Source organism: Lycorma delicatula, chromosome 1, assembly GCF_047948215.1.
Source record: "Lycorma delicatula isolate Av1 chromosome 1, ASM4794821v1, whole genome shotgun sequence".
NCBI lineage: Eukaryota > Metazoa > Arthropoda > Insecta > Hemiptera > Fulgoridae > Lycorma > Lycorma delicatula.
This window is the reverse complement of record NC_134455.1, coordinates 171392584-171417678: the sequence shown is the minus strand read 5'-3', so window position 1 is coordinate 171417678 and position 25095 is coordinate 171392584.

The window sequence follows — 25095 nt, the reverse complement described above, 5'->3', positions numbered from 1 at the left end:
CTAACCAGAATATTTTAATTTTACACACACGTAACCTGTAAAGATTAATGTCTATAGTTTTAACAGTATGGAATAAAATAACAACTATTTAACATTATTCATTCCTAGATGAATAAGCATGGCGTAAATGAAATACGTATAATATATGCTTTCAAATATAAATATGTGTAAATAAATAGATATAAATATTTTAAATATAATTTTGTAAACCAACCAACACTATAATCGAAAAGTCTATTGTTAATGAAGATGTATATTTAACTTCGAATAGATCTTTGGAATTTCAAAGAGATTCATTAGTAATTTTTAATATTTTAAAGATGCTATCATAGGTCATTTTCAGTTACACTATTAACAATTATTTTTATGTTTTTTTTTTAATATTAACAAAACTAACTTACTATGATAGAATTTAGTGATCTTAAGTATTGATGTTGATGTAAGTTTAAAGGATTTCATTTTATAAAATTTGTATTTTGTGAGAAAAATAAATATGTATAAATTAATAAAATATTAGATATCTTAGAAAAAAAGATTTTTGAAAATTATTTAAGGAATAGTAATTCATTTTTTTATCATATCTAACATTTATTTCTCATAATATACCTTTTCAGAAAAGGCTTTTTAGTCAGAAAATATTGTTGCCTTCTCAATTTTTTTATGTGCCTTAAAACAATTCTTATTCTTGATAGCTAATTATCTTTATTGAGAAAAAGCTGAAGTGCAATATTTTCACAAACCTATCCCTTGTTCTAAATTTTATATTTTCCAGTAATATTTTTAACTTATTGCCGTAGAAATTAAACTTATGTAAATTTGAGTTTTAATTAAAGAAATGAAATACTACTGAAAATATTTTCTGTCGGCATGGAAGAGATTGAAATTATTTAGTTATATTTTCCTCTTAAATACTTAAATAAAGGCTAAGTAGATATTCTTTTCCCTTAAAATTTTTGTAATAGAGTTGTTATCCGTGTAGAACCGTCTAATATTAAAATAATTTTTTTTTAATTATTTTCTTATGTTTTCTGTTCGGTTGGGGTAACCAAATTTGTCGTGTTATTAATTTCAGACGTAAAAAAAGCATTCAGTTTTTTATGAAGACAATGAAAAATCTGTGTTATTCGTAAATTATATTAATATCAACACGTTTCGTAAAAGCAGTCTGTTTTATATATCTTTTTTTTTTAAATTGCAAAACTATTGCAAAAAATTAGATTCTTTGGTAGAAGATCCTTACCAAAAGGATTCAAAAAACCCTAAAAAGATCCTAATAGGTTTGTAAAGATGCATCCTTTGGTAGAAGACTTTTACTAAATTTATTGTCTTATATTCTTTATATTCATCACATATTTGATTCAGATTTGAATCGTGAGTAATGAATAAGCCAAAAATAATAATAAAACTAATGCTAAATAAAAATGTTAAAAATAATTGGTAACTGAAGGTTTTAGTGGAAATCATTTTTATTTTAAGATTGTATTATCTTTCAGTATGATGTAAACCAAACCATTACAATAGTGTTTTCTCTCTTTAATCAATCCTGAAACAGTGTTATTAATCAAATGACACTGTATATATAAAATAATAATATTATTATAAAATAATAAAAGTACACCAACAGTAGGATTATTTAATTCATTAAAATTATTGAAAAGAATGCGGAAATTTGAAATTGGATTCTGTATTTTTATTGAAGTATTATTTCTAAAAGACAGGAATTTTTTTATTGTGAGACAGTATAAGATTAAAATAAATGAAGAACGTTAAGCTACCGCAACTAAATGATGATGAAAAGCTATAGACTAAATTAAACACACAACTGATGATAGAAGGCCTCTTACTTTAACCAATAAAATGTTTACGACACTGATAGACAAAAAAAATTTTGATGTTTCTCTAATTGTGATAATATTTCTTGAATTGCTTTTTTGCTACGATACTAGTCCTGTAAATGCCATTTATGTATCAGCCTTAGTTTTAAATAAATTAAACTTCAATAAAAATTAGGGAAAATTTAGTTAAAATCTGCAAAATTTATAATTTTGCATGGCCATACTTGTGTTAAAATAATTTCACTGATGCTTTTCTTTTACAAATAGCCTCAGGCCCATCCCGAATTTATGTCCCACAGTAATCGGCTAGCATGTTAGTATTCCATTTCCCTTTATAGCGGCTTTCCATCACAGAAATGTCTTGGTGGAAACGTTCACCGTATTCGTCACTTACGTCTCCGAGGGTTTCCGGGAAAAAATCTAGATGTGAGAGGAGGTAATGTATTTTCAAAGATATATTACATACCATAGATTTGTATGAAGTAAGAAGTTGATTAACAATATCGTGGTAATGTCGGATTTTTGTTTGCCGAGAAAAGTTTTGCAAACATCTTTAAATGAAGCCCAAGATGCACTTTCTACATTATTTAACAGTGAGTTAAATACATTATTTTTTACCAACTCTCATTATTTGAGGCCAACAAATATTCCCTCTTTAAGTTTTCCTTCACTTACATTCGGAAATTTCTGCTTGATGTAAACAAATCGGGACTATCCTTTTTCACTGCTATTATAAAATTTTTCATTAGTCCTAGCTTGATAAAGAGAGCAGATAAAAATATTTTTTTAGGTTCAACTAAGGGCTCATGAATAATAATTTTCCATTTGGAGTTAAGTTATCTCGTTTCTTCCACTCTTTGGTAATATTTATCCCTAGCTCGGCTGTCCCATTCGCAAAAAAAACACGTAATAAGTTTAGCCTAACTGCATGCTTAACAAAATAGCTGTAACTTTCAAATCACCATTTGTGTTCCAGTTTTTTTTTTTATAATTTATTTTTTCAAGAACGTCTTTCAAATTAATACCATAAGCGATTGATATTGAAGGATATTTGTTACCGTTGCGTAGTAGAACATCTTTTAAACTATACTTGGACGAATCTATGAAAAGGCGCCAGTCCTCAGGTTTTTGAACTTGTCTCAAGTGCAAGATATTTTTGTCCTACTTTTGTCCAAGATATTTTTGTCCTAAGCTCATCAATATTTTTACAATAAACCAAATTATTTTCAGCAATAAAGTACTGAGAATTTCTTTTTTTCGGCTTCAAAAACCGGAAATTTTTGTATTTTTTGAAGTAAATTCCAACCTTGCAGTCTTGATCATAACAGTTCAGCTTGATTTTTTTATAAATTTAAATCACTAACGAACTCATTTAATTTACCTTGTGTTATAAGACGTGGCTCATTGGAAGATAATTCAAAATCAAAATCATTGTTATCTTCTTCAGTACTGCCTGATTCTTCATCACTGCTTTCTAATCATACATTCACGGGTGGCTCAGGAACTGGAATAATTTCACTGTGAAGTACAGGCCTGATTGCAGATTGCAATGAAGGATATTTTACAATATATTTAGATTTTTTTAGAAATTGCAGACACACTTCTTAAACAAAAGTAACAATCGGTTACATGATCCTTTGGTTCACGCCAAACCATAGGTACCGCAAATGGCAAGCAAAGCCTTCCGAGTACCTTTCATTGATCCTCTTAAATATAAAGAACAATTAGTGCATACTATATGAGGAGCCCACGTCTTATCCTGATCACCAATTTTACACTGGAATTATGAACTGCACTGTTAACAAACATAGAGCAATAAGTCTGAACTAAATTAATTCATCCTAAATGCAGTGCTTAATACAAACAACACAGCTGCGTTTTCAGCTACATGTTTTGAGCTGCACAGACATGATTAATCTTGTCCATGAAGGCTTACTCTTCAGTATTAGATATGATGTCATAACATGTAACTACGATATGATTTATTTCTTTATCTAGTATTATTTATTTATAGCTTACAAATTATGTTAACAAAGTTAAACAATAAAAAATGAGCTAACAAAATACAATCTAGGAGCTTAAAATGCTAACTGTACGTTGAAAAATGAAAAAAATCCTTTAATTAAAATTTAAAAATTTCATATTCGTTTACAGCATAAAAAAAAAGATTAAAATTATGAATTGCTTGATAGGAAACAAAAATTATGTTTATCAGTGTAATTATCGCAATAACGATACAGACTGATACGGTATTGTACCGATATAAAAACTAGGAATATATTGGTTGAATAAAAGGGGAAGTTAATTCTTTTTAAATTACCTTCTAATAGCTGTATTGATAATAAAATTCAAATGTAATTTAGAGAAATGAAATTCAAAATTCAGGATAAAAAGATGAAAAGGATTATAACAAAATTACTTAAAAAAAATAACTAAATTAAAGATAATAATAATTTTTTTGTTTGTTTATAATGAAGATAATTTAATGAATAATATTTATAATTTTTTACCTTTGCTAACAAATCAGCAGTATAAAAAAAAAACCACTAATTCAAATGATAAGCAATATTAGAAAATAAAGTGTAACAAAATTATAATTAGAAACAGTCAGAATTTGTTATAAAATCTCTATTTTAAATAATTTTATATCATTTATTAAAGAATCAAGAGGTACAACTCATAATATCCATTTCCTTTTAGTAATAAAGAGGTGATTATTAGTTAAAAAGTATTATTTCTACTTTCATTGGGTAATGTTTATTATAATATTTATTATGTATTTTCTTCTAATAGCTTAATAATTTATTTATCAACATTTGATAATCTATTAACATCCAAACTTTCTCCAAACAGCGTATTAAACACACACACACACACACACACACACACACACACACACACACACACACACACACACACACACACACACACACACACACACACACACACACACACACACACACACACACACACACACACACACACACACACACACACACACACACACACACACACACACACACACACACACACACACACACACACACACACAATTGACACGAATAAGTTACCATACCGTGTGAATTTTAATTCTTTTTCCGATTATCTTACTAAGTTCGAAATTTGTTAATAACCATCTGCTAAATTGGCTATTTAATTGTTTTTAAAACGTCAATTACATGCAAATATCTTTAATGCAAATCGTAGTGTAATAATAGTTTTGATTGAATACAGAGGAAAGGTAGGGTTTTTCATATTATTGAAGTTATACTTTTTCTTATAAGCTAGGTTGTTAAGTTACAAAGAAATTTTTACTAACGTTTATAACGATTTTCAATTAATAAATTTTTTTTATTGTTTCCTCTGATCTGAAAAAATTTTACAGTGTTAAATCAAAAGAGTTGAATGTTTGTACAGAAAGCTTCATGAATCTGTACATAGTTTAAAGCAATCTTTTAACTTCCAGCCGAATAAATTTAGATTTCGATAATATAAATATACTATGTTATCATGAGTTGATGAAACATCGGTCCAAGATTTTTAAAATTTTATCGATTGAAATTTATCATTGAAATTAATACTTCTAAATGATTTCATATAAGATTTATATAGATAAGATAGGTATAGATAAGATTTATTTACGATTCAGGAATGGAGGTGTTTGAAGCGACTGAAGTAGTTTTGTATCTTTACCGTATATAGGTAAACATATTTTTCTTTCTAGCATATAAATATAGAGATTTCTTATATTTAGCGTTGAATTACAAATTTTTTTTAATATTAAGACAGTTTTGTTGGCAAAGTAGAATTTAACCGGTAGTACTCTCATTTGAGAATAATGGAAAAGTTCATAGGTAATACTTCTTCCAAAATAGTCTTTACTTAACTAAATAGGTTGGTAGAAAACTCACCTTTCAAAAACCATGCAAAATAACTGGTATTATTGCTTTCAAATTATTTTAAAATATACGTATTATGTTTTAAATAAAATATTTTAATTTATATATGTTTACTTTAAATGGAAGTGTTTATAGATAAATTAACAATTTTTGTATTTAATATGTATTCATAACCGTGAGAGACGAATGGAATAAAGTGTGGAGGACATGAAATTTTATTACCATCATTTGGAATAGGACATTTATTTGATAGTTATTTTGTGCTGACACATTACAATACATATCATTAATAATTCTGTTATTAAACTTATTTTTAAGTGAAACGTCAAGAAAATTAATAAAAGGATTTAAATAAAAGTAATAAAGTTTCTAACAATTTGGAGAACCTACGCTCAGGCTCTATGGTAGTTACTTAATGTATTTTCCTTGTATTATCCTCCTTATTTTATAAAGAAGGTTTCAAATGTCTTTTTCTTTCTTATAGATTTTTTTTGTTTTTATTACACATGCTTTTATTTTGGTTTATCCATATACAAAAAAATAAAAAGTAAAATACTTAACTATTTTAATTTGTTTGTTATGAAAGAGCGGAAATCGACAGCTATGATCATTAACCCGGTGGAAACCGAGAGCGTATAAAAAAATGCCATGCCTGATCGGGATTTGGATCCGGGACCATTGCACGAAATGCCTAGACGTTTATTTAAATGTTTAAAAGCCTACGTCGGCTTATTTTAAAAATATATTAAAACAATATCTTGGTAACCTTTTGAAACTTCTTTATGTGAGCCTTAGAATACTTTCCCGTTATATACTTGTTTTATATTGTAATATAATTCCATCTCTGGAAAAATTTGTAAAGTGTATCTCTCATAAATTTGAAAAAAGAACAATTAGCTATTATCTCATTACTTTGGATGGGAAGCATTTTATTTCTCCAAGGCTTTTGTATTTTAAAACAATCATTATTAAAAAACATAAACTCATTTTTATTAAATAATTTTAAAAAATTGGTGTGCACAACACATGACTTCCTTTTACGCCTATTAAATTACATTTACACACTTTTTTAATATGAAAAGCACATAAAATTTGATTTCATTAAAAGCTTCTGATATTTTCTCATATTTTTGTATAGTTGTATTATTATTCATCGTAAATTTTTTAAAATGAAAGGCTAATAATTATTATTTTCAAATATTTAAATTTTAAAAAAATGTTAAAAAAGAAAAGGAGATTGTTTGAACCGATGTGCCTTCCCCTAATATCTAAATATTTCATTAATTAAAATTTTATTTGGGTATGATTCTGGAACCACTGAAATAAGTACCAGTTATGATATATCGTTGAAAAGCCCCCAATGAAGGTGTATTACTGCAGTCTATAAAAAAGTCAAATTCAATTTTTTTTGGATTTTGAGCTTTTTGGACACTTTTAGTTCTCGATTTCAATAAAAATGAAAGGTGCACAATTAGATGTTATAACAGTCCTAAATCCAAAAGTTCAACATCCTACAGCTTATCGTTTTTGAGTTACGCGAGATACATACGTACGTACATACATACATGCATACGTACGTACAGCCGTAACTAGTCAAAATGGATGCAGGGATGATCAAAATGGATATTTCCGTTGAAAACTGAAAACCGAAAACTTTCGCGATCACAGTACTTCCTATACTTCGTACAAGGAAGTGAAAAAAAAGAGAACAATCTAGTTAATTGCCTAATTTTTGATTGGAAGTCTCTACTGTTTGTTCCGGTTTTTCCTTTGTTACAAATAGGTTTCAAATTAAATTTAGGAACACTTCGAATTTTTTCAGTATCTTTCAAAGAATAGGGAACGGGAAGAAAGAAATTCTTTCAAAGAATAGAACGGGAAGTAGAAAAATAAGAACATAGCCATTTTGAAACCGATAAAGTCCGTTCCGCTTGATCGTGATATACTTAGTACGCAATGGTAAAAAGATTTTATTTACTGAAGTTGTAAATAAAAACTAGCAGTATTATCATTGTTGATAATTTACTAATATAATTTAGCAATTCATTTACTTCAACAGAATAAAAGTAATTAAATAATAATTTTAAAAAATAAACAGAGTCCTATAATAATGCCAATTAGGAAATAAAAAGGGATATTATTTTTACCACCTTTCCGGACAAACATCAAAACCAATCATTAACTTACAAGTAAGAGGAGGTTTAAATATTCATGTGCTTCAAAACTTCGTACCGCATTCCCGATTTTTTCTTGCATACTGATTTTTCATGCCTTTTGCACACTGATTTAGCACATACATTTTTTTACTAAATTTGTATTGCCAATACCTAAAAAAAAGAAGAATATTATATAAAATATAACAAACGTATTATCTTATATAATACTTATATATATATATGATATTATAAATATTTGGAAAATTTCACTCGAGATGGGATCAGCAACTTACGCAATAAGCAAACATGGGCAGAAGTAAATCCTCATGAAACGGTGGAAGATAATTTTCAACACCGATTTGGCGTCAATGTATGGTGCGGCTTTCCTTACAATCAGCTGTTTGGACCGTTCATATCACTGGCCTCTTAAATGCTGAGGTCTACCTGCGTTTTCTTCAAGAAGAATTGCCGCAGCTGCTTGAAGATGTTCCTCTACCGCTGAAATGCAAAGTATTCTTGCAGCACGATGGCCTGCCTCCTCTCTTTACTTGTGCCGTTTCAAGTAACTTAAACAATTATTTAAGTGAGAAATGGATCGGTCGTGGAGGTTTACGTTCCTGGTTACCAAGATCGCCTTATCTAACACCTTTAGATTTTTTCCTTTGGGATGGTTGAAAAGTATTGTATAGAAAACAAAAATTCATTCTCGTGAGATGTTAATCGTCCTCATTATGGATGCGGCTGAGTAACTTATGGACAGCCCTGATGAACTAATAAGAGCAACAAAAGCAGCACTTTTGTCTAATATACATTTCTAAATAAAATTCTAATTTTTCTATGTTTTATTCAACTTATCTTACAGTATTTTTTTCAAACTTAAATTCTCTACAAGGTTTGTTTAAATTTGTTATATGTTTATAACCCGTTTAACAAAGTTATTGTACGTCAAACAAAAAGAAACTGTGTTTTTACCCCAATTAATTGGTTTTCAACCCACATTTCTCAAAACTTATTGCAGATACGGCTCTGGGACTACTTTTATTCAATTTTCTAGACCAACCACCAAAATAAATTACTAATTTTATTCCTTAATTAATGTTCGAAAAATGTCAGTATCACCCCTTTCACCGGAGTAGCTCTGAAATTGGAGCGAAAGTTTTCACTAGCCTTAACTCGCAAGCGAAGCATTTTAGGATACATGTTTATATGAATTTTTTTCATTATTTTCACGAGTGCAAAAGGTCGTGAAATTCCCGAAAGAATTTCATGATAAAATCTGTATAATAAATAAATATACAAAATATAAATTCAAATAAATTATACATTAATTCAGAAGTTAACTAATATGAATTAGTTTAATATAACTATTAATACAAGTTTTAGTTTAGCGGTTTTTAATAGTTAATATTTTTCACTTAAAAAATTTACCCTAAAAGGTACATGAACATTAAATTTAAAGAAATGTACTGGTTGCTGAGTAGGTAATCACAGCTATCACTACCTAATGCTTATTAGGTGCAACAGCTGCTTAGTTGTTGTACACAGCGATTCTGAAATCAATTTGCACCTATAGGATCCAACTCCGAAATATACATTGAAAGCACACAGAGATTCCAAAACAAATTAGTGAGAGATATCAGAGACACCGTGGTTCGTGAAAAACAGTGAGATTCATGAACATCTGGGTTTACCGTTTGACAGAAAAGAAATACAGCATTTCGATTCAAAATACACACTGCGGCTAAAAAAACACGTGAACTATTTGGCCGTGAACCTTTTAGATAATAGTGAGTTCCTTAGATAGCTAAAACGACTCATCGTGTTGGACCTTGGTGACTTTATGTGATTTGAGATTGAAATGCATCTACTGAGTGTTGTCCATCATCTCGATTTTTTATTTCGTTCTATTCTTTGTTTTATTTCTTCAGTTTTATTTTTTTCTATGTGTTTCATCGTTTCTCTTGTTTATGATTTCTTATGATTGTTTTTGTTTTGTGTTGTGCAACCGACAGTATTGTTCTCTCAAGTACGTACTTACCCCACATGTTCTATATAGGAATATTAGTGTATAATTTTTGAGAATCTTTAATGGAAGCCTTTGTATGTGATCACATTTACTAACGGTTTCTGTAAAAGTGAAACCGACTGTAAATATATGTTGAGACCAAAAAAAAAGAAAACAAAAGTATATTAATCTGTCTTTTATTGTTGACTGTTACTTTTCTACTTCGTAGTTGAACGATCTATGAAAATGGTTCTGGTTTATTTTTTTATATTTACATTTGAAAGGTAGCTCCTTCTGACCCTTTCGTGCTTCTCAATTTTCCCATCTACAGAAAAAAGTATTGGTCCTTAACGAATAACAAGCTTTCTATTGTTACATTATTGGTTGCCAAAACTGTTTAAAAATTCTTATATACAATTTTGTTCTCAATTTACCACAGCAATTTGGAGTGTTAATTTTAATCAAAATAGAACTATATGAGTATTTTACATTTAAAAAGTTGATCATAAACTAATAATACTTCATTATAAGGTATATACCAATTAAGCAATAGATTCAGGTAATTTATTGCTTTTCTTAAAGGCTACTTTTTACAAAAGAGAATAATTTTTATGATTATTTATATGTAGAGAAATATTCTGATAAGAATCACTAAATTACAAAAAGTTTATAAATAATAATAAAATTAATAATATATCATCGGCTGTAAAATGAACCTTGATATATTTATTTGCCTATGAGGAGTATTGTATTTTAATAAGACTAGAATCCATACACCGCTAATACTGGCAAATTACTACTTTACTATAAAAATGAATAACATTTACCATACAGTCTATTAAAAATAGAATTAAAATAAATTTACCTACAGTTTTACTATGTTAATGCGGAACAAATTTGGTAAGTTTTAAACACATATTCCATTATCAGATTTGCTAGTTTGTTACTCCATGGCCTTAAAGATTAAAAATACAATAATCATGAATACGCATTTAATGTTCACTTCACAATTTATTATTATAAGATGTTCTCGGGAACATATGGGACTCCATCGTAATATCTTAATATTATTTTGATCCGTACCTACTTCATCACATTTGTGTTTTAGAATTTTAAATTTTGCAGTTAACATAAAAATGTATGAATTTTTTTATGTTTGGGGTAATTTTAATATCTCAATAACCCCCACATAGTACCTGATGAGGGATCACATATTTAGAGACGCGTCACTTTCAATGTATCAAATCAATCAAACTATTGTTTATTATTTAAAGACATCAACGATGAAGGTATTATAAATTGTTTATTCCCGATTAGCTTGAAGCTTATGCGTAGAAATTAATTCTGTATTAAAAATGTTATGGCTGACCGTGATTCAAAACCGAAACCTTTCAGATGAAAAGCAAAAACGCTACCACTCGGCCACAAATTTTGGCTGCGTGGTTATATTTAAAGATGTAAACTATTTTTTTTTTCTTAAAATGAATTATAATAAATAAAAGCAAAAAAGCAGTAAACAAAAATAAAAGCGTAGATAGAATAACAACATTAACTTATATTTTGCCTTCATTAAATCCTCACCACCTAAATACCTCCTGATGCATGTTAATTACGTAAAAGAGTAGAACACAATACATTCAACGTTTTACTGAGTAAGCAATGAACACAACACAATGAACGTTTTACTTAGTAAGCAACATTTAGAAAACTGAAAAACAAACGAAGTACACTACTTTAAAACAATTAAAAACATATTCAATGAATGTAAGTTTTAGAAATATGTAGTAATTAATTACAGATAAATCGTGCGTAAATACCTCGATGAAACTGTAAAGTTCAAGGCGTATAATATATATTTGCAGTGGATGACGTTTAGAAAATAAAGCAAGCACATTTAAAGAAATAAAAAAACACCTATAACTTTCATGTTGCAATAAACATTTAAACACAGAAAAAAAAAAGACATAGCATACCGAAGATAGGTTAGGGAATATAGGTACATTTTGCTCGAGAAATGACTGAGTCTAAGCTCCCGAAATGGGATAAGACATCTGCACTGGGATAACCCTCCTTCTCTCTGCCTTACCTTTCTTTAAAACAACAAATCCCTGTTCTCTCTTCAGAAAAGAAAGAGAAAGATACCTCTCCTCTCTTTATTTCTGTGATTTAAACCTCTCACGCACGCAAGCACAACCGTGTGAACAAGTGGATGAGAGAGGAAGAAGAAATAATAGAAAAAGAGAGTCTGTGTTAGAAAAGGAGAAATAAGGGAAGAACGAGGGATACATATAAACTGACAAACAACCAGACAGACAACACTAGTCCTTTTATATACGGGGCCGCATAAGATAGGACGAGTAAGATGATCCTATTTTCAAATTTATGCTACACGAAGCTGCACAAAAGCACAGAATTACAGAAAGCAGAAGAGCAAAAGTGGAGGGTTTAAATTAAGTAAACAAAACAGCAGATGTGATTAATAATTATACAATTCTAATTCTACTACTTCAGGAAAATAAAATTATCACTGAACTAAGTTTATTCGAATCTTCCAACTTCTATTTATCTAAGAATATTTTCCAACTAAATATTCTAATAAGAATATAACGTTCAAAGTGTTGCTTGAAAAACGAATTTATAATTTTAAATAAATCCCGAAATCAGGTTCGGGTTAAGACCACTTTCATATACGACTTTACTCACAAAAGTAAATACTGTAGAGTTTTCTAGATCGAAAAAACATTATAAATTAAGTAAACATATAAACAAACTGATATCAATAAAAATGAAATTCAAACCCGACAACAAACTTTTATTTTGTTTAGTTTTACTTTTTGGTTGTATATTTACTCCCCAGTGATTAATAAGAAACAGTCTACGCTAAATATTGAATATATATATATATATTTTTTTTTTCATTTAAATATTTACACATTTCAGAATAATATGTAACTTTCAATAAACTTACACAAGTAGAATCTTTCAGTCATTTAAATTAAAATACATAACATTAATAGGGAATATAGATATTAGAATGAAGTAGGGAATAGGGAAATATGAAATAAGTTTTAGAATTATTACAATAATTTGACAAATTTTTCGTTTTATAAATAGCTTCTCAAGAAAAACCGAATGTCGATTTGGATGAAATGATATCAGATTAATGTTTTAATAGAATTCAGATATACAGAAGACATTACTTAAGGAATTACTAAGAATTAGGATAAATGAAATAATCACATATTTTAATAATATTCTTTACACTTTACAAGAGATAATATATACAAGATACTAAGAAATAATAATCTGAAGTCGGCGAAAGAGTTTTTAATTAATGCAAATGCAAAGTTTATTCTGTTGAAATTAAAATGTAAAATTAAAATTGTTGTGCAAAATAAGTAATTTTCATTCTTAAGTGGAACAATAAGATGATATTTTTTCATCACAGCACTTTTAGTAACCTTTTTTTTAATATATTTTTTTATGTATTTATAAATGATTTTTTTTAAATATTCCTTTTTGATATAAAGAATTTCGTCAATTCACCATTAAAATTAAAAAATTGCAGAACGAAATCATAATACATACCGTGGATCACCATAAATCTTATAGTAATGTGAAAAAAAAATTCGAACAAATAAGAATCCATTTTGAACTGGGTAATAAAATTTTGATTTTGAATTATATTTTATCCCAATGGCCATTTCGTTATGAAATATGTGTATGGTATTGTAGTATTTCGTATACGACCCAATTCTTTTTAATGACGATGAAATTACTGATTTATCCTATGAAGTGTTTTTGTTTTGTCAAATTAAAGTTTTTTTTTTTTTGGTTGCGGCTTAAATTACCAATTGTTAGTTTGTTTTGTTGATGTTTCATTAATTTAAGTGACGGCTAAAGAGTTGTAACTGAAAAATTAAGTCGTAAAGGATTTTATTTTAATTTCCAACCAACCAATTTTTTATTGAAAAATTGCCTTCAATATTTTATTTTCAGATAGAAAGATATGAAAAATAAAGTTAAATCGTCAGTAAACATCATTATGATGTTATTAGTAAATAATTTATTTACTTTTCCTGTCAATGGATAAGAGAAGAATTTAAATGGAAAAGTCGTGTTTGTATTTATAATTTTCAGAAAAAATTAATATGTAATTTCGAGTCTGTTGATGCAGCTGTCAATTATATATTTCCTCTACATTTCTCCCGGTTCTTATCTTACGAAAATATTTTCAGCGGTATAAAATCTTTCAAAGGTCTTTTTCCAGAAGTTGCGTTATTATACAGATATAAAGATTATTTATGAAAACCATGACCACACTTTTTTCACTATTTCTATTTTTTATAATACCAAAAATAAAAGTCTTGAGTAAATATTAGTATTTTAATTATCTTTCATTCGGAATAATAAATTATGATCATTAAAAAAAATATATATATATATTTCAGTATTCGTCATCTGTTTATATGTTTATGTGTATATGTTTACTTTTTGGATTCAGTGTTTCAAAGACTAAGATTCAACATTTTAAATTATAAAATAATACAGACTATTTCCATTTTTGAGATCATTTAAAATATCAAATAAGTTACAATTTTAGACAATTTTAGTTACAAATTTTAGTTACAATTTTTGCTTCATATTTGAAGCAAATAAGCATATGTTGAACCCAGTACTAAAGTAGAAGAAGCAGAATCATCAGTAGTATCACTTAAACTTTAATCTATGGGTTTGTTTTAAAATAAATTGATGGTGATGATCTTTTCAATTTTATTTTGGTCACTTTTAAAACAGCATTACAGAATTACTTTTTACTTTTTGGATTCAGTGTTTCAAAGACTAAGATTCAACATTTTAAATTATAAAACAATACAGACTATTTCCATTTTTGAGATCATTTAAAATATCAAATAAGTTACAATTTTAGACATCATATTTGAAGCAAAATTTAAAACAAAAAACATGCCACTCATTATCGTACTGATATTTAGAAAACTTTATAACATAATTCTATTTAAAGTTTTTTTTTTTAAATATAACCTCCTAGCTAATACAATAGAATTGTAATTAATTCCAACCAATATTTTTATTTTCGAAATAAAAATTATAAACACAGCACCTCAAATACCTTACCAAATATTATTTGCTTAATATTTTTCTAATATTAATTGATGTCTTAATATTGATATTAATCAAGATCAAATAGTTCCAGTTTACATAATTAATAATATCAGAAAAGTATACTACGTTTTTAATTAAATAATAAGGAATATTTCATACGGTTTGTGAAGAGAATTTGCTTTTTAAGATTTGCTTTTGAAGAGAATATCTGCTTTTACACATCAAGGAAATCTTTGAATTTAGCGGTACTACTTTTTCTCAAAATAAAAACAGGAGAACGTAAAAATAAAAGAGTAGTCTCATGGGAAATTCAGTTCAAAGAAATTTTTATGATTGCTGATGATTTTTCTAGACGAACGAAAGCTTTCAAAAACCTTAGTTATTAACTAAGAAGATAGAACTTCATATGTAGAGTGAACGACCATAAAAGAGAAAAAGTTATTATAGTTATCGATAATTATTTTCTCTTGCTTCAATATCAGTTTTCATGGTAATTAGTTGAGCACATTTAAGGCAGTTCTAAATGGTTAAAAATTTCAAACATCCTTGATAATCAAACAAAACTCCCTGCTTCATGTAGCCTTACATTTAAAGAATTAAATAAGTGTGCAAATTGGTAATCTTAGAGGTTCGTGGTCTATAATCCGGTGGTACATTCTCTACCTTCGAAAAAAATACAGTTAGTAAAAGCAATGTCATTTAATATTGATACATAAATGGACCGGACATTATTTTATTTATCTCAATGAAAAAAACTATTTTTAAAGGATATTGATGTATTTTTGAGCATAATAAGTAATTTTTAATAAAGACTTTAATAAAGTTTAAAACTCTAATAAAGACTTTTTAGAGAGAATACGGTACGGACTAACGATTTTGAATATAAATGAAGGAACGTAATTTTTGTAAACAAAAATCCAAAATAATTTGAGGCATTCACTTGAGTTGAGAAATGGTGCATGTAATCTACTTAAAAATTCAGCCTAGAGATATTTATTTATACATGTTTAACCATAAAATAAATATAAATGTTACATAACAATTTATAAAAAAAAAAACATTACATCATTTATATGAAGTAATGATGAAAATGTAATAAAAATTAATTGAAAATCACTTGAAAATCGTTTAATAAAAACATAAAACAATATACGCATTTACACAACATTGAAAGCATTTAGAAAAACTAAAAATGAACTTAAATTGAATCATTGAGTGTTCTTAAGAAACACGATTTGAAATTAGACTCAAAAAGATATGTTGTTTTTTAATGAAAATGATTTATATGGTTTAAATATTAATCAGTCGATTGCATTCAAAAGGGGAGGTGCATAACTAGATGTTACAATAGTCCTAAATACAAAATTTCAACATCCTACGTCTGTTCGATTTTGAGTTATGCGAAATGCGTTCGTACGTACATACATACGTACGTACAGATGTCACGCTGAAACTAGTCAAACTGGATTCAGGGATGGTCAAGATGTATATTTCCATTGAAATCTGAAAACCGAAATTTTTCGTGACCACAATTTTTCCCTTACTTCGTAAAAACTTTGAATTTAATAAATAAGTTACTAAATACTTTGTATCCTGTTACGGACACTGAATGCATACCAGCTAGAAAAAACTTGAAGAAAAAATGTTTAATAGTATTTCTTATTCTTAAAACAACTTACACCATTTTTTGGCACCATAAACGTCTATACAAGTTTCTTATTCCTCCTCTTTTAAAAGAAGTCTGAATTCCAGCAAGAAATAAGTATAAGGAGTGCCATATAACAGTGTTATGTAGAAAATCTTTTATAAGTGTTAAACAAAAACTTATGATGTAATAAAGGGAAAATTTTGACACTTAACAAACACAAAATCTTTAATTAGAGAAAATATGAAATGGTTTTTTAGACTAACAAAGAACTTAATTAACAAAGTTAAACTTTGTTCTCACATATCTCATTCGATCTTTATATTAATATTTCTTTATTCCTGAATTAGAAAATTATTAAACTAAAATTATTAAATGGTATTCAAAATAATTACTTACGAGTGAATATATCCAATTATATTTTGTTTATTTAATTTTGAATTGCATCATATTATTATTTTAAATTTTGTAACATATATTTAAAAACGACAAAACATATTTAATGTTAATTATTTTACCAAAAAGAAAAAATATAAAATGTATTAATACAATAAATATAGTTTACTATAAAAAAATTCACGTATATTTACTACCTAAATTTAAATTTTATAACAAGCCAACCAGACAACCAAAAATAATTATAACCAAATAATTATTATTTTTGTTGAATGTGAACAAGAATAACGAATTAAAATTGTTATTTCAGTTACATAATCTACTTAATTAAGGTTTAGTATTATTTTACTACTTATTTCTTTATTACTTTATCATATTATTTATATATATAAACAATATGGTGGCTTTATTAATAAATGATGGATTCAACAGGTATTCAAAATAATTTATTATTAAATTATTGAACAGGTATTTAAAATCTGCCCGTATCAAAATTTCCAACATGGGTTGAGAACTTGGAAAGAAATCCCTAAGATTGATTGTGTGAAGGCAAGCAAGTTATGACATCAAAATCTGGAAAATAGAAAAGCTATAAAAAATTTTATTAAATGGTGCTACAGTTGTTTTTAATAATTAAATCGGTTAATTTAATACAAAATAAAAACTTTTTGTGAGAAATACAGGTAAACAGAACTTGTTAAAAAACAAGGAAATGGTCGAAGGAAAAAGTCGTAGGTGGTAAAAAAACCACACAGACATAATGAATTCTAGTTGAATATTTATAAAGTAAAGCGGTACAGTAAAATAAAACTTATAAAATATGAAAGATATAATGGGAAATGAATGAGGAGACTGAAATTACAGCAAAATAGTGAAAATGGAGACGTACGTTAAACTAGTCAAACGCTTGAAGAGCTATTAAAAACCATTTTCAAATTACTTGAGAAAAAATCACATATTTCATGAAAGTCATAAAAACACTCAGTGTGCGTAATATGAAATTAATAAAATATATAAGTACGAGTGTTACGTGCCATAATCGTAATTGTTGTACGTAATCTGATAAACACTACAACTACCGAAAAGCAGTCCCAGAAACCATGTTACACTGTAGTGAAAGTGAGACGTGAAGAGGTTTCTCACTGCCTCATGTAATGAGCCTGCTAAATACTAACATGTCAAGCCCGCCAAGATGAAGCTGATATTCCATTTTAGTTAAACCCTACTAAGTAGAACCCAGTTTGATCTCTTTCTAGTCTCTTACTCACTCACTCTCTCTCTTTCCCTTTCATATGTATGTTAGTTTAAGACAGACTGTCTGTAAATTGAATCTCATTACTTTAAAAAAAAAAAAATTACAGAGCCGCTTGTATGTCAAAGGCATACACGTCGCAGCAAAAGACGCAAAAGCGTACGTCACAGCCATAAGAAAAATATACGTAGATAATGTAAATAAAAAGATTAATTTATTCTTTAGTGCTGATGAGTATGAATCTTATATAGCCCCTCTTCGTGTGGGATGTAAATTGAAATTAAAAAGCATTAAGAATAGTAATTACGATGCGCTGTTTGGACTGCTAGAATCCACAACAGCGCCGTTTGAGGAAAACTGGTGGTTCAGTTGCCATCAGTAGTTCTACGACTACCTCAATATAGCGCAGCAGTAAAGTAGTTGATTTTTCCATTTGATACTCTCCATCATATAGTAGGAGAGGTACACTAGGTTACACCAATACTAATCACAGCAATCACCTCTTTAGGTTAGTTTACACATATGTTAGACAATAAGTTAAGATTTAAAACTGTGTGGTTTATAATCCGAAGATTCTACACGTAAAAGAAGTAGAAGCTTGCTCCCTGTAATAGAAGAAAGCGGTTCTAAAATATATTTTTTTATTTATCCATTAACGTTTTACTATACCTTTTAACTTTTTACATTAACTTTTTACTTTTTTTTTATATTTATTAATATAAATTAATATATATATATATATATATATATATATAAACTTTCAGCCTAAACATAAACCAGAAATTAAGTAGTTGGTTGAAATTGGGTATGCATTTATAACGTACATTGCGATTTGATTATTCTATTACAAAATGGAGTATGTTTTTTTTTTTGTACAAAATTTAGGGGTTTGTTCTTGTTTATTTATGTTTGAGAAAGTTTTGAAGTACAATTCTATTGTATAGCTTGATTGTTACGTTATAATACTTTATAAAAAGTGAATCTCCCAGGACGGACATTGTACATGGCTTTGGTCACCTGTATTTTTTTGTACTACTTTTGTATTGTATTTTATCAATCAATAAAGGTGTTTACTATTATTATTATTATTATTATTATTATTATTATTATTATTATTATTATTATTATTATTTATTATTATTATTATTATTATTATTATTATTATTATTATTATTATTATTATTATTATTATTATTATTATTATTATTATTATTATTATGTTTATTATTATTTTTTTTTTTTTTTTTTTTTTTTTTTTTTTTTTTTTTTTTACGGGCATCGACTGCTAAGGTCATTAGCCCTCGTCACATTCTTTAAAAGAAATTATTATCTCCATCAGGATCGTCATATGTAAGGGTGTAAAGGGCCCTTCCATTTTATTTAAAAACACAAACTTCACAATAAACATTAAAACATGAAAGACAAGGACAATCACAAACACTTACGGGGTGTAAAGGGCCCCAATATTAAAATTTGAGATAGGTTCTCAAAAGACCATGAACTTAAAATTATAATTAATCTTCTCAATACCATATCTTTCCTCTTTCTTCTATATGTATATATATATAACTACCGCTTAGAGTATCTTTTTCCACAGCTTTAAACTTCCATTTTACAGACTTTTAAGAAGTCCACTGGCGTGTAAAAATGCAACTATATTTTCTTCATTTCCATTATCCAGATCAGCACTAATATTATTTGTAAAACAGAACCTCTTTCTGAGGTCCTCATATATGGTACACTCTTCTATTAGATGCTTGATTGTCAGTGTTTTATTGCAAACACCGCACATTGGTCTCACTTCGCCGGTTAACAAATATAAATTTGTTAATCGCGTGTGACCGATTCTAAGTCTGGTCACCGCTACTTGTTCACGGCGAGTCAATTTAAAGTCGCTTTTCCATTTATAAGGAGAAGTTTTAACTGAGTTTAATTTTGTATTTAAACTCCTCCATTCAGCGTTCCACTTGTTTCTTACTATGTTTGTTAGACGGTTTTTAATATCTGCCACTCTTACAGGGAATGCATCCAAATCATCGCAGACTGTTGCCTTTCTGGCAGCTTCGTCTGCGATTTCATTACCTGTAATACCAGCATGCCCCGGAGTCCATACAAATACGCATCGCTGTCCTCGTTGTTTTAGAACGTATAAAATGGACAGGATGTTTGCAATTAGGACATCCTTAATGTTCTTGTTCCGAATTGCGACAAGTGCACTTAATGAGTCGGAACATATTAGCACTCTCTCTTCGCAATAGTGTTCAGTGTAGCGAAGAGCTTGCTGAATTGCAGTGAGCTCTGCCGTGTAGACACTGGCCACATCTGGCAGTCTCCAAGAGTGGGCTTCTTCATTTACATATATCGAGCATCCAACACCATGTTCAGTTTTAGAACCGTCAGTATAAATTCTAATATGTTCTTCGTAACTACTGACGGTTGCTAAAAAATCTTGCTGGATGATCACTGCTGGTTTCTTTTTTATTTCTCCTTGAGAGAGATCCAAACTTGTATTTACCGCTGGCAAGAGCCATGGCGGTATTTCTCTAGTAGAAATTGCTAGTGTCTCTGGTATAGCAATTTCATATTTCCTTCTTAATTCGTGGTACCTAATTCCGGCTGGTCTGGAATAGGTAGCACGACGTTCGTATAATGCAGCCATGGGATGATTCATAAACAATTTATTATTTATATGGGCAGGGAATGCCCATATATTTGCTGCATATCTTAACAAGAGGATCTCTCTTCTATAATGTAGTGGCATTATTCCGGCTTCAGACATCAGACTAGCCGCCGGACTTGTGCGGAAAGCACCTGTTGCGTATCTTATTCCGCTATTATGAACTACGTCTAACTTTCTTAAGTGCGACTTTCTAGCGGATGAATACACGATACATCCGTAGTCTAGTTTAGATTGAACCAATGCTTTATACAATCTCAATAATGTCTCTTTTTCTGAGCCCCAATTTAAGTTCGATAAACATTTTATAATGTTTAGGGCTCTTTTGCATCTATCACTCAAGTCCTGTATATGTAATCCCCATGTAAGGGATTTATCCAATACTAGTCCTAAATACCTTACGCTGTCTTTATATTGTATTGGATTATCATCAATTGTCAGAGCAGGACTTTGATGAGGAATTCTCTTCCTACAAAAGTGTACACAGCACGTTTTAGCTGGTGAGAATTGGAATCCTGTATTCCTTGCAACTTCATTTAGAGCATTGATCGCTCGTTGCAATTTGTACCTCACTATAGCAGTCTTGTTACTGGCATATACGATTGCCAGATCATCAACATAGACGCTTTTGCTGATTTCTACTGGAATGGCTAATATCAATTTATTAATGGCAATGGTAAACAAGGTACCGCTCAACGGCGAACCTTGCGGTATGCCATTTTCCAATATTCTTTCACATGAATATTCATTTTTGACGCGTACTTGGAAGGTACGGTCATTCATGTAGTTGCTGAGCAGTATAGGCAAATTGCCACGAATGCCCCATTCATGTAACTGGAGCATTATACCATGACGCCAGGTCATATCGAAAGCCTTCTGAAGATCAAAGAAGACTCCGACACAATGTTTCCTTGTAATAAAGCTGTTATATATAATGTCCTCTAAGCTGATCATTTGATCAGTGGTAGAATGGTATTGTCGAAAACCTGCTTGATACGGTGATATCAGGTTTTCTTTTTCCAAAACCCAGACAAGTCGATTATTAATCATTTTTTCCAATATTTTCCCCATAGCACACGTCAAAGAAATAGGACGGTAGCTATTGGGGTCTGTTAAATTTTTATTTTTCTTTGGTACTGGAACAACATGAGCTTTTTTCCACTGCTGCGGGTACGTTCCATCCCGCCATATTTTATTATAAAGTTCTAATAATCTACACTTTGCAGTGGTATTCAGCTGCCTGATCATATTGTAGTGGATCTCATCCGGACCAGCAGCTGTGTTACCTGACTTTTCCAACGCTTTCGTGAATTCTTCCATTTTAAATGGTACATTATATGAGTAATTATACTCAGTTCCAAAATTTAGTAGACCTTCGTGTTCTTCTTTTTTGGTTCGAAAACCTTCCTCGTAGTTGGCCGTTTTGCTGGCCTTTTCGAAATGATTGGATAACAGCTCTGCAATTTCATATGGAGTATCTTTTATTTCATCTTCATCTTGAAGGCTAGTTATGGGAGTAAAATCATTACGCCCACAAATCGCCTTCACTTTCCTCCAAACATCTGATGCAGTAGTAGTTTTGTTTATGGATGACACGTATTGCTGCCAGGATCGTTTTTTCGAATCTATCATAACACGTTTTGCATACGCCCTGTATTTCTTAAAGGCAACAAGATTTTCTATACTAGGACGCTTCTTAAAGGCATTATACGCCCTTTTCTTTCTTTTTATAGCTTCACTTATTTCATCGTTCCACCATGGAACGGGTTTCTTTGTAAGTTTCCCAGATGTTTTGGGAATATATCTCGATGCCGACTCGATTATTGCATTTGTTATGGCGTCGACATCGTCTCCGATAACTCCGGTTGTTTCTGGGAGCATCGTTCTAGCTGTGAAGCTCGTCCAGTCTGCCTTTTCAAATAACCATCTTTTAGGGATGGGATATATTGTTCTAGTAACATCAGTTACAATTTGCACCGGGAAATGATCGCTTCCATGCAGATCGTCTATAACATGGAAGCTGTACCTCGGTGCTATCGATCCGCTTATAAGTGCAAGATCTATACAGGACGTCGATCCATCTCGGGCATTGAAAAAGGTTCCTGATCCGTCATTTAAAATAATAAGTTCAGAATTCATCAGGAACCCTTCCAGTTCTCTTCCACGGGGATCTACTCGATCCGATCCCCAGAGAGAATTATGAGCGTTAAAATCACCCACCAGTAAAACAGGTGGGGGAAGCTCGGAAATTAATCTTTCTATGTCATCCTTATTCCAATCGTAATTCGGTAAGTATATGCTGCACACAGTGATCTTAAGCGGTCGCTTCATTCTAACGGCGACCGCTTGTAGGTTGGTGTTTAGAACAACCGCTTCGGTGGTAGCTCTAGTCGATGTTAATATAGCTACTCCACCTCTAACTCTTACATTTGGCGGTTGATCTCGCCGAAATATATCGAATCCTTTTAATTTAAAATTTTCATTTCGGCGGAAATGCGTTTCTTGCAGACATATACAAATCGGGTCTACGTCATGTACCAAGCGTTGGAGCTCATGGATGTTTGAAAAACATCCATTGATGTTCCATTGTACAATCGACTCGCTAATTTTTAATTTTTAATTAAATTATTGCCTGGGTTTTCCTTTCGGCCATCCCTTTTTCCTTTTCTTCTCCATCCTGCGAACAGCATCGTGTTCGCGGAGAAGGTCGTCGCCTGTAAGGCTTCCGGTCTCCGTATCGGAGACCACCGAAGCCGCCGACGACGACGGGCATGGATCGGCGCCGGTTTCAGGCGCCGATTGAGAGGCGACAACCTGCCCGCTCCCCAACACGGGGGTCGCACCGGTCACCGCCTGTGGGAGGGGGGACACTCGCCCCCCCTGTGTGATTTTTTGTGGCCTCTGAGGCTTAGAGGCCACTTCAGTTACAGGAGGCTTGGGAGCCTCCATAACAGACTCTGTAGGTATCGCCTTCTTCTTTTCATCGAGGATCTCGCTGAGACGGACTTGACATTCAGGTTTGTTGTCCGTTTTCTTTTCTGGAGGAGCAACTTTCACTTTTATCGACTTATCTTCAGCAGGCTGTATCACTATCTTTGGCTTAACAAGTTCTTTATTGCCAAAAGGTTTCATCTTGTTTTCGATGATCCTCTCAATCATGTTAGCCAAAGTGGGAGCAAGTTTATTTATAATTTGTACCTCATCTACAGCAATCGGAGCAGGAGCAGGAACAGTAGCCGCAGCCTGAGCATAAGATGTTGCTGCTCTAGGCTTACGGGCGTTAACTATTTTTTTTGCATCGAAGTAGCTGACTTTTTGCAGGGTTTTTACTTCCTGCACAGCTACCTCATCTTTGTAGACAGGACAATTCCTTGATCTACAAGAATGCGCTCCTTTGCAGTTTATACATGTAGGAGGCTCTTTACATGGCTCTCCCTCATGCATCTCTTCACCGCACACGCATATTTGCGGTCTTTCGCATCTAAGAGCGGTGTGGCCAAAGCGTTGGCACTTGAAGCACCTCATCGGCTGTGGGACAAATGCCCGCACATCCAAACGGTGAATCCCCGCTCTTATCTTTTCTGGCAAAGTAGGCCGGTTGAAAGTCAGGACATGAGAAGCTGAGGGTAAGACCTCACCGTTCCTTCTCATGTTCAACCGACGGCACTCTATTACTCCTTGTGCTGCCAGCTCCTCTACAATCTCTTGCTCCGAACAATTTAAAAGATCCCGACAGACCACAACACCCCTTGAGGTGTTGAGCGTACCGTGGGGATCAACGCGTACCGCTAGCTCTCCAATTTTCTTCAGCCCTAAAATCTTCTGAGACTGTATATCATTAACAGTCTCTACATGAAGTCCCGTAAAAGTTTTCCGTATTTCCTTTACAGGGCCTCCAGCACATTTGTTTATTTCTCGAGCGATGAGAAAAGGACTCACCCTCGAGAAATTTCCATCCTCCTTTGTAATGACCAAATATTTAGGTTTCGGTACATTACTACTTTTAAAAAAAGCCTTCTGTAAGCTTTTTCTAGCCTCAATCTCTATCTTCTTACTCTCCGTACTCTTCCTCCGTTTTGCCTCAGGCGAAACGGCTGGTTCTAAAC